Source organism: Triticum aestivum, chromosome 2D, assembly GCF_018294505.1.
Source record: "Triticum aestivum cultivar Chinese Spring chromosome 2D, IWGSC CS RefSeq v2.1, whole genome shotgun sequence".
Taxonomy (NCBI): Eukaryota; Viridiplantae; Streptophyta; class Magnoliopsida; order Poales; family Poaceae; genus Triticum; species Triticum aestivum.
In genome coordinates this window covers 105047076-105066250 of record NC_057799.1, presented here as the reverse complement: position 1 = coordinate 105066250, position 19175 = coordinate 105047076, and positions in this window count along the sequence as shown.

Genomic DNA, 19175 nt, shown 5'->3' with positions numbered 1-19175 from the left:
ACATTCATGGTGACCGATTGAACTACAGTATTACCTACCAAAGATGGCAGTTGTCATGTTGTTGATTTGATATTTTAAACCATACAACTCATCGGTTACCGGATTAAGGGCAGTTTTGGCGTCTTCTACTCTTTTCAATAGGGCTGCCCTCTCGATCTCCTAGCCGGTTTTATCAGCACTGAAGTCTTGTTTAAGCTTCTCAATGTTTTCCAAAGCAGTCTTCAGCTCTGCTTTGTCCTTTGAAGTCTCAGACTGTTGGGTTTGAATGTTGGCCCTCATATCATTGACTTGGGATTCTTTCATATTCATTTCAGCCTACAGGATAAGGCGAGTTAGCAGCAATATATGGTTATGATGATCACTTTCTTTTGAAGTCCCAAGCACAATACAAGTATTTCACTTGGCACTTGGGGGCTAAAGCACATTGCTCTTTTTTGAAGACAATTTTATGATGACCCGGCTATACTGCCATGACTATAGCCGCCTCATGGGGGCTACATACTTGGATTTTATTCATAGTTATGGTGATAAGTCCTGGCTTATCCATGCTGATTAAGCCGGCCCTTGGGGGCTACCAGTGCAAAGTTGATCACTACCATTTGAAGTCCCGGCTTAACTTATCAGCTTAAGCCGGCCCTTGGGGGCTACTCGTTTTGTGATTCTACAATTACAATATCCTATGACATGAATGAAAGACTGCAAAGGTTGTTTAAAGTCTACAAGATTGTAGAGATATGTTTGTATGGAAAAGATTGTAGCGTTTACCTCAAAATGTTCCTTCATAAGATTGACCAGGTCGGCTTCGAAGTCACGACTGGTGTGAAGGCGGTTTAAGTAACGGGAGTGAATCTCTTGAGCACTGAACTGGGCATAGCTTTCCAAGCCCACTTTCCACTTTCCCTTGTCAACAACATAAAAATCTTCTTTGGCGCTATGTCTGGATAGGGCAGTGGGTTGCCTGGGGCTGTATAAGCTATGCTAGTAATCATTATGTCTTCAGTCTCTTGAGCCGGGTGGGCAGGACTAGGCGGCTTAGCAGGTTCTGGGTCAATATTCATAGGATCCACGGTGACCGGGTATTCTGGTGGCGGATCATCCATGGCTGCTTCTGAAGTTTGGTGCAAAGACTCAGATATTGTCTTCTCCGGGTCAGCGTCCTTGGTCGGTTTATCAACCTTCAGCTTCTTGCTAGGTTTGGCCATACCACTGTAAATAAAACATGTGATGAGATTAATGTGTCAAACGGCTATGTGTTGAAGCAAACAGGTTTAATGACCTTACCCGGGGACAATCTTGAAAAGAGGGACCTGAGTCCCCATTGAGTCACCAGAAGAAGAATGAGAGGTTCCTTGATAGTTTGAATCAGACAGGTTAAGAGGTTGTCGAAAAAGACCCACCTTGGGATAAGCTAAGCCAAAAATATTTGAAACCTCTGGACGGCGCTTGCGAGGAGCCGACGTGTTTGGTAAGCCGGAGGAGAGAATCCCGCCACCGCTGTTCTGGGTCGTGCGGCGAGCTTCATGTTGCTGCTTCTTCAAAATAAAGTTGGCATCCAAATAAGCTAAAGTATGAGAAAACCTTACTTTCTGGCTTGCTTGACGAACTTTTTGTCTTGGCAGAGGTTCTGAGTCGGAGGAAAGGCTAGTTACCACTTTACCATCTGCATGGCTGCCCTCCGCGTCATCCTGATAGTGATCATTGTCAATAAGATGTACAAAAAATAAGCCAAGGGAGTCAAGTTCTACCTTCGACTCAATATCATCCAAGTCAAATAGCTCAGAGGTGTTGGTCTTCTTCCTGGCAGGCTTCTTCTGAGCCTTATTCTTCGTCCGTGTTTTCTTGACCGGCTTATCCTGCAACTTCCTATTCCAAAAAGTAGAATCGACCTGCAAAGACCAAATGGGTATAAGAGGATAGTTTAAATAAAGAAATGATTAAACTGGAAATTGTTTAAAACACTTACAACAGGCGGCTTGTTAAGAGCATAGAAATGATTCAGTCCAGTTTTGCTACAATCTGCCAAGCTCTCGTTCAGTAGAGACTTGGTCATGTCATTGATCTCGTTATCGGTTAGCTGAATCTGGCAGTGGCGTTGTGGATCTTTTAAGTCGTCGGTGTACTCGTACATCAAGTCGGGGCGACGACTTAAGGGCAAAACTCTCAAGGCAACCCAGCATCGAACCAGATCGATTTTGGTCAAACCATTGGCCATTAAGGCTCTAATCTTTGAAAAGATGGACATATATTTGGCCCGTTCAGCTGTGCTGATCCGATCGGGGAGGGGGTGCCTGTTACTGAGCCGGCTCTCACGATAACCCGGCAGAGGGTTTTCCCCTTCTGGAGAGGTGTCTTGACAGTAAAACCATGTTTGATTCCAGTCCATGGGGTGACTGGAGAGTTTGGCGGCTGGGAAGGTGGCGTCGTTCCGCCTCTGAATTGAAATACCGCCTAATTCTAGGCTCGACCCGTCCGTGAATTCAGTGTGGCACTTTAAGTAGTAGAATTCTCTGAATAGCTCTATAGTGGGTTCTTGCTGAAGGTATACTTTGCAAAACAGTTGAAAATTGTAAATATTGGTGACAGAATTGGGTCCGATGTCTTGAGGATGGAGTTGGCAGAAGTGCAGTACGTCATGGATTTTTTTTTTGAACCGGGCAGAGTGAACCCCCGGAGCATGTGATCAGTAAAGACAACAACTTCGCCCTCCTTCGGTTCGGGGATGGTTTCTGTTCCTAGGGCTCTCCATTGAATGACATTCTTGGCGGCTAAAATGCCTACTTGAACATGATCGTTCAACACTTGTTCGGTAACCTGGGAAGCGACCCAATTGCAGGAGGTAACGGTCTTGGTCATTGTTGAGGAAGAAGGTCTAAAAAGAAAAAAAATGCCGGTTTAAGGTTATACTGTTAAGCCGGCCGTTGATTCAAAAGTAAGTGCTACCAAGAAGCAACGTGTTAAGCCGGAAGATAACACTGAGTTATGCAGATGCATGTATGGGCGGCTTAAAAGGGGACTAATAGTACATGGCGGGTTACGTTTTATTAGTTAAGCCGCCCAGACAGTTGCCATATTTCAGATCTATAAGTGAGGATTTGCTAAGTGACGGACAAACAAATTTTACAGATTGGTGCTATAATTTTGGATCTACAGCAGTTTGGAAATAAAATAAATTCTAGACCTAAAGCGAAGGCGGTGGAAGAACTCATGTGTTTGGATGGATCTTATGAAGAAAAAATATCTACTACGAATGGGAAAAGGGTGCTAAAACTACTACTGTGCGTCTTCAGCGTCATGTTCAGATTCAACTACACGATCTAAGCAAGAACGAAGAAGAACGAAGAGGAACTCCAATGAACTGGGAAAAACCCTAATGGAGATCTGCTACGAGAAAGGAGGAGTACTTACTGGTGCTGATGGACAGCGGAGGTGCGCCAAAATGCTCTGGTTCGTTCAGATGCAGCGGCCGGAGTTGAGACAGTTGATGAGGTCGACGGCGGCGGAGCTCAGGCGCGCATGGCCGTTGCAAGGAGGAAGACAAAGATGCGGAGGCAGGAAAAAAATGAAAAGGACCCCTATCCTATTTATAAGGAGATAGATAAAAGGCATGCGCGGGAATCGAGGAGGCCAAAAAATCATTATGTGGCTATGCGGACGCCTCGATTTTCGGGAGGTCAATTAAAAGATAAAGACCTGTTGAGATGTTTTGGGCTTCGTGCGAAGTTAATGCAAGATGACGCCATGGTGGGTTAACGTGATTCTGTGAGCTGACGTCATGGCGGGTTATAGCAAGTTCATAAAAATTGACGATGCGAGATTTTTCTAAGTCAAGCACTGAAGATTGATGTGAACAAGTTCAAATCAACGTGGGGCCTAATGTTGGGGATATAACTACTGGGTATGATCCGCCCAGGAGGGGCCGGATCATGCCACTGGCGGCTTAAGATGAGAAGGCCCAAGAGGATGATGAAGATGGCGGTCCATAGAGCAAGCTTATTGAAAGCCCAAGACCCGGAGGTGACTTGAGGCCCATGGGTATAAACCGCCATATGTTTAACTTGTATTATAAGGCAAGCTTAGTTGGGCACCGAGCCGGACACGTTGTGTATGAGCCGGTCGGGACTCTGTAAGCCGCCGGGCATCAACCTATGTATATAAAGGGGTGAACCGGCGGCAGGTTAACTCAAGTAACAATCAATCGAGAGCTAGGTCAAGCGTATTCGCTCCCTGGCAATCAAAACCCAAGCAATACAACCTAAAGCAGAGTAGGCTTTTACCTCGTTGAGAGGGGCCGAACCTGGGTAATTCTCTGTGTCCTGTGTCCCGTTTAACCCCTTCAAGCTAACCTAGTTGCGATGGCTCCACACCTAAGTCCTTTCGCTAGGGCATCTGCCGTGTTAAGTCCACGACATATCTGATCCAATTATATTAGCATTGAGAGATTGCACTAGCGAAAGTACAGACCCTAGGCCTCATTTTCAAGCATTTCAATACCGTTTGTTCTCACTTTTGTTACTTGCTACCTTCCTGTTTTTTATTGTTCCTATTACAAAAATCAATATATACTATCATTACTACACTTTTATCACCATCTCTTCACCGAACTAGTGCACCTATACAAATTACCATTGTATTTGGTGTGTTGGGGACACAAGAGACATCTTGTTATTTGGTTGCAGGGTTGTTAGAGAGAGACCATCTTCATCCTACGCCTCCCATGGATTGATAAATCTTAGGTCATCCACTTGAGGGAAAATTGCTACTGTCCTACAAAACTCTGCGCTTGGAGGCCCAACACGAGTCTACGAGAACAAGTTGTGTAGTAGACATCAAGCGCTTTTCTGGCACCGTTGTCGGGGAGGTGAGTGCTTGAAGGTATATCTTTAGATCTCGCAATTGAATCTTTTAGTTTCTTGTTTTATTACTAGTTTGGTTTATAAAAAGATAACTACAAAAAAAGGAATTGAGGTTGCATCATATTATTCATCTTTATAATGTCTTTCGTGAAAATGATGGAAAGGAAAATTGTGCTCAATTGATAGAAGAAGAATTCTATAAAATGTTTGACAAAAAATCTTTGAATGGTCAGCATGATTGCAATGTTGTTAGTATGAATTCTTTGAATATTCATGATGCTAATGATATGCAAAACCATAAGCTTGGGGAAGCTATGTTTGATGAAGATCATACTTTTAGTCCCCCAAGATTTGATGTGCAAATTTGTTATAATGATTGCATGCCTCCTATTTATGATAATTATAATGATGAAGGGACATTTACATCTATGCCCTTAACTCGAACCCACTACTTAGTTTTGTCCCTAATTTTTAGGTATGCTCAGTTTTGCCCCTCCGCCGTTAGTTTCACTTATAGAAATGCCCTTCTCTGCCATTACCGTCTGGTCAAAGGTCTTTGACCGTCCTGAAAAAATAGCAAAAAAAATCAAAAAATATGAATTTTGGTGGGATCGAAGATAGTCATGTCCGCAAGGTGCGTGCACATTTTCATGCCGTTCGGACACTCCGGGAGCTCGTGGCAAAGGAAAACATAAATTTTGTACGCATGCGAACAGTAAATTCAAAAAAATAGAAAAAATCAAAAAAATATGAAATTTCATGGGACTGAAGATATTCAGGTGCGCAAGATGTGTGCACGTTTTTGTTGTGTTTGGACATCGTAGGAGCTCATGGAGAAAAAAAAACAAATTTTAGCTCAAAAAACATTGAAAAAATGCACTATTTTGTTTTTTTTCTCTAGAGCGCCTCGTACGTCATTTGATCACCAAAACTTGCAAGCACCTTGTGCACTCAAGCCTCTTTGACGCCAAATAAATTCAATTTTTTTTAACTTTTTTGCTTTTTTTTGAATTTACTGTTCATAGGCATAAATTATTATTTTTTCCTTTGCCACGAGCTCCCGGAGTGTCCAAAATGTGCACGCGCCTTGCGGACATGACTATCTTCGATCCCACCAAATTTCATATTTTTTTGATTTTTTCTGCTATTTTTTCTGGATGGTCAAAGTACTTTGACCGGACGATAACGGCGCAAAAGGGCATTTCTATAAGTGACACTAATGACGGAGGGGCAAAACTGAGCATACCTGAAAATTAGGGGCAAAACTGAGTAGTGGGTTCGAGTTAGGGGCATAACTGGAATTGGCCCACAATAGTAGTGGGAGCAAACTCAACAAAATAACTATCATGGGAGTGAAAATTAAAATCATGATGACAAGTTCCATGGTTATCATTATTATTTATAGCATACATGTCATCACCATAATCCTCACAGATAGCAACTTTGTTATCATAGTCAATTGAAGCCTCATCCAAAGTAGTGGATTCATCATTAAATAAATTCATGACCTCTCCAAATCCACTTTCATCTCCCTACTATTGTTGAGAATAAATTTGCTTATGTGGAGAGTAACAAAATTTCTATGCTTATGCATCATGAAAATAATGATTTATGTGATAGCTATATTTTGAAGTCATTCTGATGCTACTGAAAACTATTATGAGAGAGGAACATTTGCTTGTAGGTATTTCAATAATATCGAGTTTCCTCTCTATGTGTTGAAAATATTGAAGTTATGCTTGTTTTGCCTTCCTATGCTAGTTGATTCTTGCTCCCATAGATTTTTTGCTCACAAAATCCCTATGCATAGGAAGTGGGTTAGGCTCAAATGTGTTTTCCATGTGTTTCATGATGCTCCCATTGTGTTTCAATTATTTACTTTTATGTGAGCATCATTAAAATGATCATGCCTAGCTAAAAGGAATAAAAGAAAATCGCTTGTTGGGAGACAACTCAACATTTACCCCTACTTTTTTGTGTGTTCACATGATTAAGATACTGTATTAATCATGTTTTATAGCCTTTTTCAATAAAGTGCCAAGTAAAGCCTTTGGGATAGCGTGGCTAATAGTTGACTTGATTCTGTCCAAAAACAGAACCTTTTGCGCTCAGTCCAGGAAATTTTAAAATTCACCGGAACGTGCTTTTGATCTTACTACATACTTGACAGATTGTTGTTATGTTTGCATTGTTTGCATATGTTTGCTTGTTTAATGATTCTATTTGCGGATATGAGTATTAAATATGCAGATGCATTTAGTATGCAATGTTAAATAATAATTTTAGTGATTTTCTACAGTAGAGAATGATAAGGTTTTGCATTGATTTATACTAACGTATCTCGAGTTCTTGTTGAGTTTTGTGTGGATGAAGTTTTTAAGATTTAGGGAAACTGAGATATAAAAGGAATTAAGGAGACACAAAAACTCAAGCTTGGGGATGTCCACGGCATCCCAAGATAATATTTCAAGAAGTCTCAAGCATCTAAGCTTGGGGATGCCCCGGTTGGCATCCCGCCTTTCTTCATCAACAATTATCGGTTAGTATCGGTTGATCCTGAGTTTTTGCTTCTTCACATGATGGGTGCTATTTTAATAAAATACTTAGATCTGAAAGTTTTTAAATAAGAGAGAGTCCTCACATACCTACCTATTTACTTAACTACTCACTTGATCTTCACTTATATCTTTTTGGAGTAGTTTGTCTTTTGCTCTAGTGCTTCACTTATATCTTTTTGAGCATGATGTGCTTTAATATTTTTGAAGAAATTATCTCATGCTTCACTTATATGGTTTTGAGAGATGAAAACATTTATGCTCATGTTCTTCACGTAAATTTGTTTGAGCTTATCAAAAGCAACATATAAAAACTTTCATGAAGATCATTGGACAAAATAAACTGGATTCTTTGTAATAGTTTTGAGATATGATGATAGTAATATGTGAGCCATGTTGGTGAGTAATTATGCTTTAGTAAGAATATTGATGTCAAGGTTTGTGATTCCCTATGCAAGCACGAAAGTCGATAGTTATGCAATGAAATTACATCCTACTTGTGGTGCATTATTCGGTGTTAGTTATGCTTAATGCTCACTTATGTGATTTTTTATTGGTTGGTTGCTTCTCAATATTTTTGCTAGCCTCGACTTGTACTAAGTAGAAATACTACTTGTGCATCCAAAATCCTTAAACCCAGTTTTGCCATACGATTCCACCATACCTACCTACATGTGGTATCTCACTGCCGCTCTAAGCAAATTTGTATGTGCCATGTCTAACTTTCAAAATAATTTCCTTTTTGTGTGCTCGTACTGCTCATGAAACGGTAGGGGTGGCCGATATTTTTCCATGCTAGATGTATTATTCTCAAGATGATTGTTTATTCACTTGTTATTGCACGAGAGTACGGCAAAGGTAATAGGGATGCCCAGTCCCGAAATGAAAAATGAATTTACTCTATGTTGTCAAATAATAAATTCCTTGGAAAGTGTTGGTATGGACGGTACCCGTGGATAAGGCTAGCCGTGGAATGTGAAAGAATGGTGGAAAAGGAATCAACTTTATTTTCTATTCGGGAACCGCCTATGATATATCTAGCATGGAAAGTATTGGGAACTACTCGATAGTTTTCGTTGACGGGAAAAGCATGCCACCCAAAATGTTTTTATCTCTCTCTTTTCCCTTTGAGCTCTCGCACCTCTACAAATCCCTACTTCCCTCTGCGAAGGGCCTATCTATTTACTTGATGCAATTTTTATTTTTATTTGAGCGCCATCTTCTCTTATAAAACACCAACTAAGGGGCACTATGATCGTACTTGAGCTTTGGATGTAGCTAATATGTGAGTGTGTTTAATGAATGGATCAATGATTGAGCATGATGGGCTAGGGATAACTTTATTTAGTGTTGATATTTTGAAACACATGGTTGCTTATTGATATAGTATTGAAATCTTCGTGTCAAAACTAGACTATTGCTTTGAACCAGATAAAGGTCCAAATGTCCATACTACAAAAGAAAAGAATATGTGATGAATATGATAGGTAGCTTTCCACAAAAAATATTCCATTTTCAATTGCTACTTTATCATGATAAGTTTTATGAGAAAGAGTTGTTGTTATGATGCTAGGAAAAGTGATTGAAATTATCATTGATCAAACTTATGTACTTTGCTAGCATTCACACTTCATAAATTATTTCTTTTATCATTTACCTACTCGAGGACGAGTAGGAATTAAGCTTGGGGATGTTGATACGTCTCCAACGTATCTATAATTTATGAAGTATTCATGCCATATTTACAACAATTTTATATGGTTTTGGTATGATTTGCATGGAACTAACCCGGACTGACGCTGTTTTCAGCAGAACTACCGTGGTGTTGTTTTCGGTGCGGAAATGAAAGTTCTCCAAATGAGCTGAAACTTTTTGACAATTTTTTTGGAACAAAAGAGACCCCTGAAGCTTCGTGGAAGGACCAGAAGGTGAAGGAGTAGGGCACAAGACACCGGGGTGCATCTAGGCCCTTGACCGTGCCCCGGTGGGTTGTGCTCACCTCGAGGCCCATCTTCGCGTGAAACCAACGCCAAAAAATTCTATAAGTAGAGAAACCATCAGGGGTAACCCTAGATCAGAAGTTTCGCCGCTGCAAGGCTCTATAGCCACAAAAACCAATCTAGACCCCGTTCCGGCAGTCCACCGGAGGGGGAAATCATCACCGGTGGCCATCTTCACCATCCCAGTGGCCACCATGATGAGGAGGGTGAAGGAAATATGCCCTAGAGGCAATAATAAAGTTGTTATTTTATATTTCATTATATCATGATAAATGTTTATTATTCATGCTAGAATTGTATTAACCGGAAACATGATACATGTGTGAATACATAGACAAAACACCGTGTCCCTAGTAAGCCTCTACTAGATTAGCTCGTTAATCAAAGATGGTTAAGTTTCCTAACCATAGACATGTGTCGTCATTTGATGAACGGGATCACATCATTAGGAGAATGATGTGATGGACATGACCCATCCGTTAGCTTAGCACGTTGATCGTTCAGTTTTATTGCTATAGCTTTCTTCATGTCATATACATATTCCTTTGACTATGAGATTATGCAACTCCCGGATACCGGAGGAATACCTCACAACGTAACTGGGTGATTATAAAGATGCTCTACAGGTATCTTCGAAGGTGTTTGTTGGGTTGGCATAGATCGAGATTAGGATTTGTCACTCCGAGTATCGGAGAGGTATCTCTGGGCCCTCTCGGTAATACACATCATGATAAGCCTTGCAAGCAATGTGACTAATGAGTTAGTTGTGGGATGATGTATTACGGAACGAGTAAAGAGACTTGCCGGAAACGAGATTGAACTAGGTATGAAGATACCAATGATCTAATCTCGGGCAAGTAACATACCGATGACAAAGGGAATAACGTATGTTATCATTGCGGTACGACTGATAAAGATCTTCGTAGAATATGTAGGAACCAATATGAGCATCCAGGTTCCGCTGTTGGTTATTGACCGGAGAGGTGTCTCGGTCATGTCTACATAGTTCTCGAACCTGTAGGGTCCGCACGCTTAACGTTCGATCATGATTTTGTATTATATGAGTTATGTGATTTGGTGACTGAATGTTGTTCAGAGTCCCGGATAAGATCACGGACATGACGGGGAGTCTCAAAATGATTGGGAGGTAAAGATTCATATATAGGACGATGATATTCAGACACCGGAAGTGTTTTGGGGGTACCGGGTACATATCGGGTCACCGGAAGGGGTTCCGGGCATCCCCCCCCCCCGGCAACTACGTGGGCCTAATTGGATAAGATGGGGACAGACCAGCCCCTAGGGGGCTGGTACGCCCCATGTAGGCCGAAATAAGGGGGATGGAAAGAGGGGAAGAGAGAAAGGAAGGGGAGGGATTCGGCCTCCCCCTTCCTTCTCTCCTCCCTCCTCCTTCCTTCCCCCTCCGGATGAATATGGAGGGGGGACGCCGAATTGGGAGGTGCCCAAGTAGGATTCCTCCTACTTGGGGCGCCCCATTTGCTGCCTCCCCTCCCCTCCAACCTATATATATGAGGGGGCACCACTAGAAGACAAGAACATTGATTCCTAGCCGTGTGCGGCGCCCCCTCCATAGTTTACGCCTCCGGTCATATTCATGTAGTGCTTAGGCGAAGCCCTACGTGGATCACTTCACCATCACTGTCACCACGCCGTCGTGCTGACGAAACTCTCCTCGACACTTTGCTGGATTAAGAGTTCGAGGGACGTCGTCGAGCTGAACGTGTGCAGAACTCGGACGTGTCGGATGTTCAGTGCTTGATCAGTCAGAACAAGAAGAAGTTCGACTACATCAAATGCGTTGTCAAGCGCTTCCGCTTTCGGTCTATGAGGGTACGTGGACACACTCTTCCCCTCTCGTTGCTATGCATCTCCTAGATAGATCTTGTGTGAGCGTTGGATTTTTTTGGAATTACATGCTACGTTTCCCAATAGCGGCATCCGAGCCAGGTCTATGCGTAGATGAAATGCACAATTAGAACACAAAGAGGTGTGGGCGGTGATCGTCATACTGGTTACCACCAATGTCTTATTTTGATTCGGCGGTATTGTTGGATGAAGCGGCCCGGACCAACCTTACATGACCACGTTCAGGAGACCAGTTCCACCGACAGACATGAAACTAGTTTTGCATAAAGGTGGCTGGCGGGCGTCAGTTTCTCCAACTATAGTTGAATCGAATTTGACTGAGGCCGGTCCTTGTTGAACGTTAAAACAACAAACTTGATAAATCACCGTTGTGGTTTTGATGCGTAGGTAAGAACGGTTCTTACTAGAAGCCCGTAGCAGCCACGTAAAACTTGCAAAAACAAAGTAGAGGACGTCTAACTTGTTTTTGCAGGGCATGTTGTGATGTGATATGGTCAAGACATGATGTGATATACGTTATTGTATGAGATGATCATGTTTTGTAAAAGTTATCAGCAACTAGCAGGACTCAACATTAGTCATAAAGAACTCACATACTTATTGCAGAAATAAGTCATCAAAACCAAGCACTACGCGCATGCTCCTAGGGGAAGGGTTGGTAGAAGTTAACCATCACGCGATCCCGACCTCCACTCATAAGGAAGACAATCAGTAAATAAATCATGCTCCAACTTCATCACATAACGGTTCACCATACGTGCATGCTACGGGAATCACAAACCTCAACACAAGTATTTATCAAATTCACAATTACTCCACTAGCATGACTCTAATATCACCATCTTCATATCTCAAAACAATCATAAAGAATCAAACTTCTCATAGTATTCAATGCACTTTATATGAAAGTTTTTATTATATCCCCCTTGGGTGCCCATCATATTAGGACTATATTCATAACCAAAGCAAATTACCATGCTGTTCTAAAGACTCTCAAAATAATATAAATGAAGCATGAGAGTTCATCTATTTCTTCAAAATAAAACCACCTCCGTGCTCTAAAAAGATATAAGTGAAGCACTAGAGCAAATGACAAACTACTCCGAAAGATATAAGTGAAGATCAATGAGTAGTTGAATAATTATGTAACTATGTGAAGACTCTCTAACATTTAAGAATTTCAGATCTTGGTATTTTATTCAAACAGCAAGCAAAACAAAATAAAAGAAAATGACGCTCCAAGCAAAACACATATCATGTGGTGAATAAAAATATAGCTCCAAGTAAGGTTACCGAGGAACGAAGACGAAAGAGGGGATGCCATCCGGGGCATCCCCAAGCTTAGGCTCTTGGTTGTCCATGAATATTACCTTTGGGTTCCTTGGGAATCCCCAAGCTTAGGCTCTTTCCACTCCTTATTCCATAGTCCATCGAATCTTTACCCAAAACATGAAAACTTCACAACACAAAACTCAACAGAAAACTCGTAAGCTCCGTTAGTATAAGAAAATAAATCACCACTTAGGTACTGTTGTGAACTCATTCTAAATTCATATTGGTGTAATATCTACTGTATTCCAACTTCTCTATGGTTCATACCCTCCGATACTACTCATAGATTCATCAAAATAAGCAAACAACACATAGAAAACAGAATCTGCCAAAAACAGAACAATATGTAGTAATCTGTAACTCTCGAATACTTTTGTAACTCCAAAACTTCTGAAATAAATTGGTGGATGTGAGGAATTTGTCTATTAATCTTCTTCAAAAATAATCAACTCAAAAGCACTCTTCTGTAAAAAATGACAATTATTCTCGTGAGTGCAAAGTTTCTGTTTTTTACAGCAAGATCGCATTAACTTTCACCCAAGTCTTCCCAAAGGTTCTACGTGGCACTTTATTGAAACAAAAGCTATAAAACATGATTAATACATTAGCTTAATCATGTGGACAAACAAAAAAAGTAGGGGTAAATGTTGGTTTGTCTCCCAACAAGCGCTTTTCTTTAATGTCTTTCTAGCTAGGCATGATGATTTCAATGATGCTCACTTAAAGATAAGAATTGAAACATAATGGGAGCATCATGAAGAATATGACTAGCACATTTAATTCTAACCCACTTCCTATGCCTAGGGATTTTGTGAGCAAACAACTTATGGGAACAAGAATCAACTAGCATAGGAAAGCAAAATTAGCATAGCTTCAAGATTTTCAACACATAGAGAGGAAACTTGATATTATTGCAATTCCTACAAGCATATGTTCCTCCCTCATGATAATTTTCAGTAGCATCATGAATGAATTCAACAATATAACTCTCACATAAATCACTATTTTCATTATACATAAGCCTATAATTTTTATTACTCTCCACATAAGCAAATTTCTTCTCATGAATAGTAGTGGGAGCAAACTCAACAAAATAACTATCATGTGAGGCATAATCCAATTGAATATTAAAGAGCTTCACAACAAGTCAAGTGGTGCTTACAAAGCCTCATGTGATGCTCCTACATCATCAAGTGAGAAACAAACCTTCAATGAAGAATTGAGCCTAATGGTGAAGAACTTCAACAAGTTCTACAAGAGTAGAAGCAAGGAAAGAAGTTCCAAGTCGAGGTCCTACAATGAGAAAAGATCTTCGAATCGTGAACGTAATTGCTACAATTGTGGAAGACCCGGACACTACTCCAATGAGTGTACGGCTCCCTACAAAAGAAGAGAAGATTCAACTAAAAGAAGAAGTAGAAGAGAAGAATCACCACCAAGAGAGAGAAGGAGTAGAGATGATCGTTATGAACGAAGAACCTCCCGGAGAAGCAAGGATTCGGAAAGGAAGGACAAATCATCAAAGAGCTACACAAAATGAATACATCAAGCTCACGTTGGTGAATGGGTAACCGGCTCCGATTACGACCATCACTCCGAGACAAGTTATCACTCCGACTCCGAATATACTAAAGATGAAGGTGTTGCCGGTCTAGCACTTGTGTCAACCAACTCCTATGACATATTTGACTCACCAAATGAAGGAATTGGAAGATGCTTCATGGCTAAAGGCCCAAAGGTATCACACCCCAAGTATGTTGATTTCAATAGTGATGAAGATGATTTGCTAGGTGATGATGATTTACTTGTTGATAACTCTAGTTATGAAAACTATGATGAATTTGCTATTAATCATGCTAATCAAGATAAAAAGAATGATGATGATACGAAGGAGATTGATCGTCTAACTAAAGAGCTAAATACTCTTAAGTTAGCTCATGAAACTACCTTGGAAGATCATCAAGAACTTTTAAAGACTCATGAGAAGTTAAGCTTTGAAAAGCTCAACCTAGAGCAAGAGCATGAGTTTTTAAAGGCAATCAATGATGATCTTCGCAAGAAAAGTTCTTCTTACATTGCCAAGAGTTTACTCTTGTCTACTTACATGCCACAAGTTAAATCTAGCAACAAAAGTAAGAAAGATTCTTCTTCTAGTAGTAACAATAATCATGCTAAATCCAATGTTGTTGCTTCTAGTAGTTCTCTTGATTCCACTAATGATTCTCTTAGCCAAGTTACACTTGAGCAAGAAAATAGCTTATTGAAGGGAATTGTAGAGAAAGGTGTTTACAAGAGCCTTGCCGGAAGTAAGCAATTTGAGGAAATTGTACGCAAGCAAGGAAGGCACCGGAAGAATCAAGGTGTTGGTTTTGAACGAAAGTTCAATGCCAATGGAGTTGAGTGGGAAGAAGATCAATAACCCAAGATGAAGTTTGTTCCTCAACAAGAGAAGTATGATCCTACTTATTTCCAAGGGACACAAGCTCAAGATGATCTTCCACCACAAGACCACAAGCAAAAAGGCAAGGATAAGCTTCAAGAGGAGATTGATGCATTTGAAGAAGCTCCCAAGGCCTTGGTCAAGTGGGTTCCCAAGGCTACATCAAGTTCTACTTCATCAAGTACGACTACAACCCCAAGGATTCCCATCAAGATGATGTGGATCCCGAAGAAGAAGAACTAGAGAGTTCTTGAGGGTGACTCCGCCAACACACTTCACTCATATCATTTTGGCAAGAACAAGTGCGAACAACTTCCATATCTTGCACTAGTTCAAGGAGTCACAAACCTTCTTGTTGGTAAGACAAGGGACAAGGTAACCTAATGCTTTCATGGACATCTTCTTGTGTGTACATCATTCTATGTCCATGGATATCCTTGTTTGTTCCTTGTGGGACTAACCCGTGTATGTATTGAAAGTGCAACTCACTCCAATGGATTGCTCCAAATGATCTACATCAACATTGAGCGTCCACATCTTCAACACCTACATGAAGTCATCATCGACAAAACCCAAGGTTAGTTCATCCCTCGTAGGGGGGATATCACATCTAGGGGGAGCTTTACTCTAAGAATTGAGCTAAAGCAACTCTAACACTGTGAACCCAACAATGCTTTATGTAAAAGTGGTAACCCCACTTGTGCTTAAATGATGAGTATGACCTATGATCAAATGTTCTCATTTGACTCCTAAGTCAATATACTCATATATAGATGACCTAGTCATCGCAAATTTCTTGATAGATACTAGAGTGTTTGTGCATGCTTTGCCACATATTTCATTTGCCATTTTATTGTGTGAGCATGTTGGTTGCATATTTTACTCATTCGAGGGCATCCACTTGTTTCTTTCATTGTTTGGCTCTTTCTCTTTTGACAAGTGGATGGAAAAGAATGCCTAAGAACCTTCTCTAGCTATCTATGCTTTTCTCGTCTCAAACTCTATTCATGCTACATCACAAAGTTTGATCAAGTCAGATTCGAACCACTCTGTGTGAGGAGCACTCGGAGTCCCCGATTCGTCATAGACTTAAACTTCCAAAACCTCATTGTGCATTTTGGTATGACCGAGTGTTGGGGGAATCGACACCTATGGAATCACTGGGATTCCTTCTACGGTTGGCGGGCGCTGGGTTGTGCAAAGAGCGGGTCTGGCAGGAAGCACACGGATCGTTTACCCAAGTTCGGGCCGCGAAGATGCGTAATACCCTAGTCCTGCTTTGGTGTATGTATTTGAGTGTTCTTGAGTTCTTGAGCTAGCTATGGTACGTGCGTAGCCCAAAAGATCAGAATCCTTCTCCTGGACGCCTCGGGCCTCCTTTTATAGACAAAGGGGTTGCCACAGTGGCACGCAGGAGGTGGAAAGGTGTACACTGGATGAGTCTATCCTCTGGCACCGCCGGACAAACGCATTTAATGCGCTGCTGACGTGCCCCTCTAGCTTTATCGAGGACGGCAAGGAAGCACGTCCCAGCTGTCGCCGCCTCGCCTGCTTCCAACGCGCGTCCGAGCCGACGAGGCGTTGCTGCGCCACGTTGGCTGCTGGGCTGGCATGGTGGCGGAGTCTTCAGGAAGATTTGCATGCCACCATGCAGGTGCTTGCTGAGTCGGCGCGGAGGCCGCACGTCGCCACGCAGGTGCCTGCCTAGCTGGTTGAGCTAGCAGCTGCATGGGGACGGCAGTGGAGTCTTGGCAGACGCGGGCCTGGCTGCGGCCCCGCTGATGTCCTCGGCAAGGGTCTTGCCGCGGCCTCGTGGTCGTCCCCGGCAAGGATCTTGTCGGGGGTCTCGTGGGTTTCCTTGGCAAGGACTTGCCAAGGATCGTCGTCTTCTGGTCATCATCTGATCTTGTGTATTTATGATCTTCACAAAGATCTGCATGCCACCATGGAGGCGCCTCCCGAGCCTTGGTTCCAATGCGGTTGGTGGCATTGGAAACCTTGGGCTCAAGGGCGGCGCACTCTGCTGGCGTTGGGCAAGTTGCCCCGGCAAGGCTCTTGCCAGGGCTGCGGAGGCTGCCCCAGCAAGGGTCTTGCCGGGGGAGTCCACCTCGCCCTTTTGCTCTTCGTGTCTCTTGTCTTGGCGTTTCCTTGATCTTCTTGTGCTTGGGCTTCCCTCCTCTGCCCTGCTAAGTGTGGCCGTGGGCGCGGCTCTGACTGCCCGCGCACAAGTAAAGGGGTCAAAAGGAGAGCCCCTACTTTTGTACACCGACAGGAGCCCCCGGGCCTGGGCCACACATAAGCGCGACGCGTTGTTGGGCTAGGCCCAGAACGGTGCGCGGGCAGGCGAGGCGGATTTTTTATCGCAGTAACTTTCCATCTGCTGCGCTTCCCCACGACCCGCGTTGAACGCGCGACGTGGAGGGTCGTGCGTGACGTGGGGGTCATGCGTGGGGCGGTTCCCGCACGCATGCGTCACATCGTGGTAAAGAGGCGGCTCGCGCCTTCCCCATAAAAAGAGGAAAACGCAGAGGCGCAGCTCATTTACTGAGTGGACTCAGGTCGTGGTCTTCAAGGCGTCCGCGCCCCATGATCACGGGGTGGAGAACGGTCGCCTCACCCGTCCCTTCAATTCTGCTTGCTCACCACGTGTCCCCCAAGCCCTTAATGTGGCAGGCGGTGGAGGCGGGAAACCGGGCCGTCGTTGATTGGAGCAGCGGGTCGGTCCTGATTCCCTGCGCCCTCGATGGCCGGATTGGTTGAGTGGGGCAGCCGAGCCCCGACCCCGCCCCTTTATAAGAAGGGGGAGGGGGATTTTTTTTTAGAAAAGGAGGATGACCCCCGGCCTCTGCATCTGGGAGATGCACACGGCCACTTTATTGATTATTCTCGAGGACCGTACAAAGTGTTACAACAATGTGTCTGAAACCACCATCTTGGCAACATATGTCGCTACTCCTATCCAAAATGATGAGGGGGTGCTAGCTGGGCCACTACCCAAACCACTCACCTAAGCCTAACATCAAAAGCCGGAAGCCGAAACTCATTTGGAAGCCCCAGCCAAGCCACATACCGGGTCTGGGGCACAATCCGGTCAGACGCACTCGTGTGTCGTCGCCGCCATCTTCCACAGGTCCGTCTTCAGATCATATTGAGGCTTCTACCTTGTCTGGCCACTCTGCCATCGACGTCCCCATGACGCCAGACAGCTTCCTCCTCCTGCACGAGTCCATCTCCGCGCATCAGACGCCGAGTCTCCACAGCACCATGCCGCCGAGATCCGCCACCATCAATGTGAAAGATGAAGCACCGCTCCACCAAAGTCGCCGTCCTCTAGTCCCTCGAGCCCATGTGCACCTCCAAGAATGACGGCCCCAGGGGGGAAACGACACCAGAGAGCCGCCGTCATCCGATCTACTGATCTAGGGTTTCCCCCGGAGGTAGCAGAGAGTGGCCTTGAACTTCTCCACGACGATGCCTTCAGGAAGGGAACGATGCAGACAGCGTCGCCATCGCCGGCCTTGGCAATAGCCAATAGCAGGTTTTCACCCAGATCTGATCGAAGACCTCCATCTCTCGTACACGGGTCGCCGTCCGAGAAAGCCGCCGACGAGCAGACGAGTCCCGCCGCCGCCGCGCGCAGACCGGCCGACCACGTGGTTGCAGCCACGCCGCTGCAATCCACCTCGATGCAGAGCCCACGAGGACCTGCGCCGCCACCCCGCGACGCCCGCTACTACCAGGGACCAAATCCGCGCGGATCTAGCCGGAGGCGTGTCGGCCCGCCACCGCCCGATCTGACCCGCCGCAGCCGCCGCGCCGCGGCCGCCCACCAGGTTGCCGCCAAGGCAGGACCCCGACGGAGCGCCGCCGCGCCGCTAGCCCCCGCCATAGGCTAGCGACCCGCTCGGGAAGCCGTCCCGCGCCGGCCATTACCATGGGCGGAGGGGAAAGGAAGGCCCCGCCGCTGCCCCGGCCGGCCGAGCTTCGCCCGGCAGCCCCACCGGGTGGCGACGAGGGAGGTGGGCAGAGGAGGGAGGAGAGAGGCGGCGGCCGGGATGGGTTCCCGTCGGGGCGCCCATGGGAGCGCCGCGAGAGGTTAGGGCCGGGC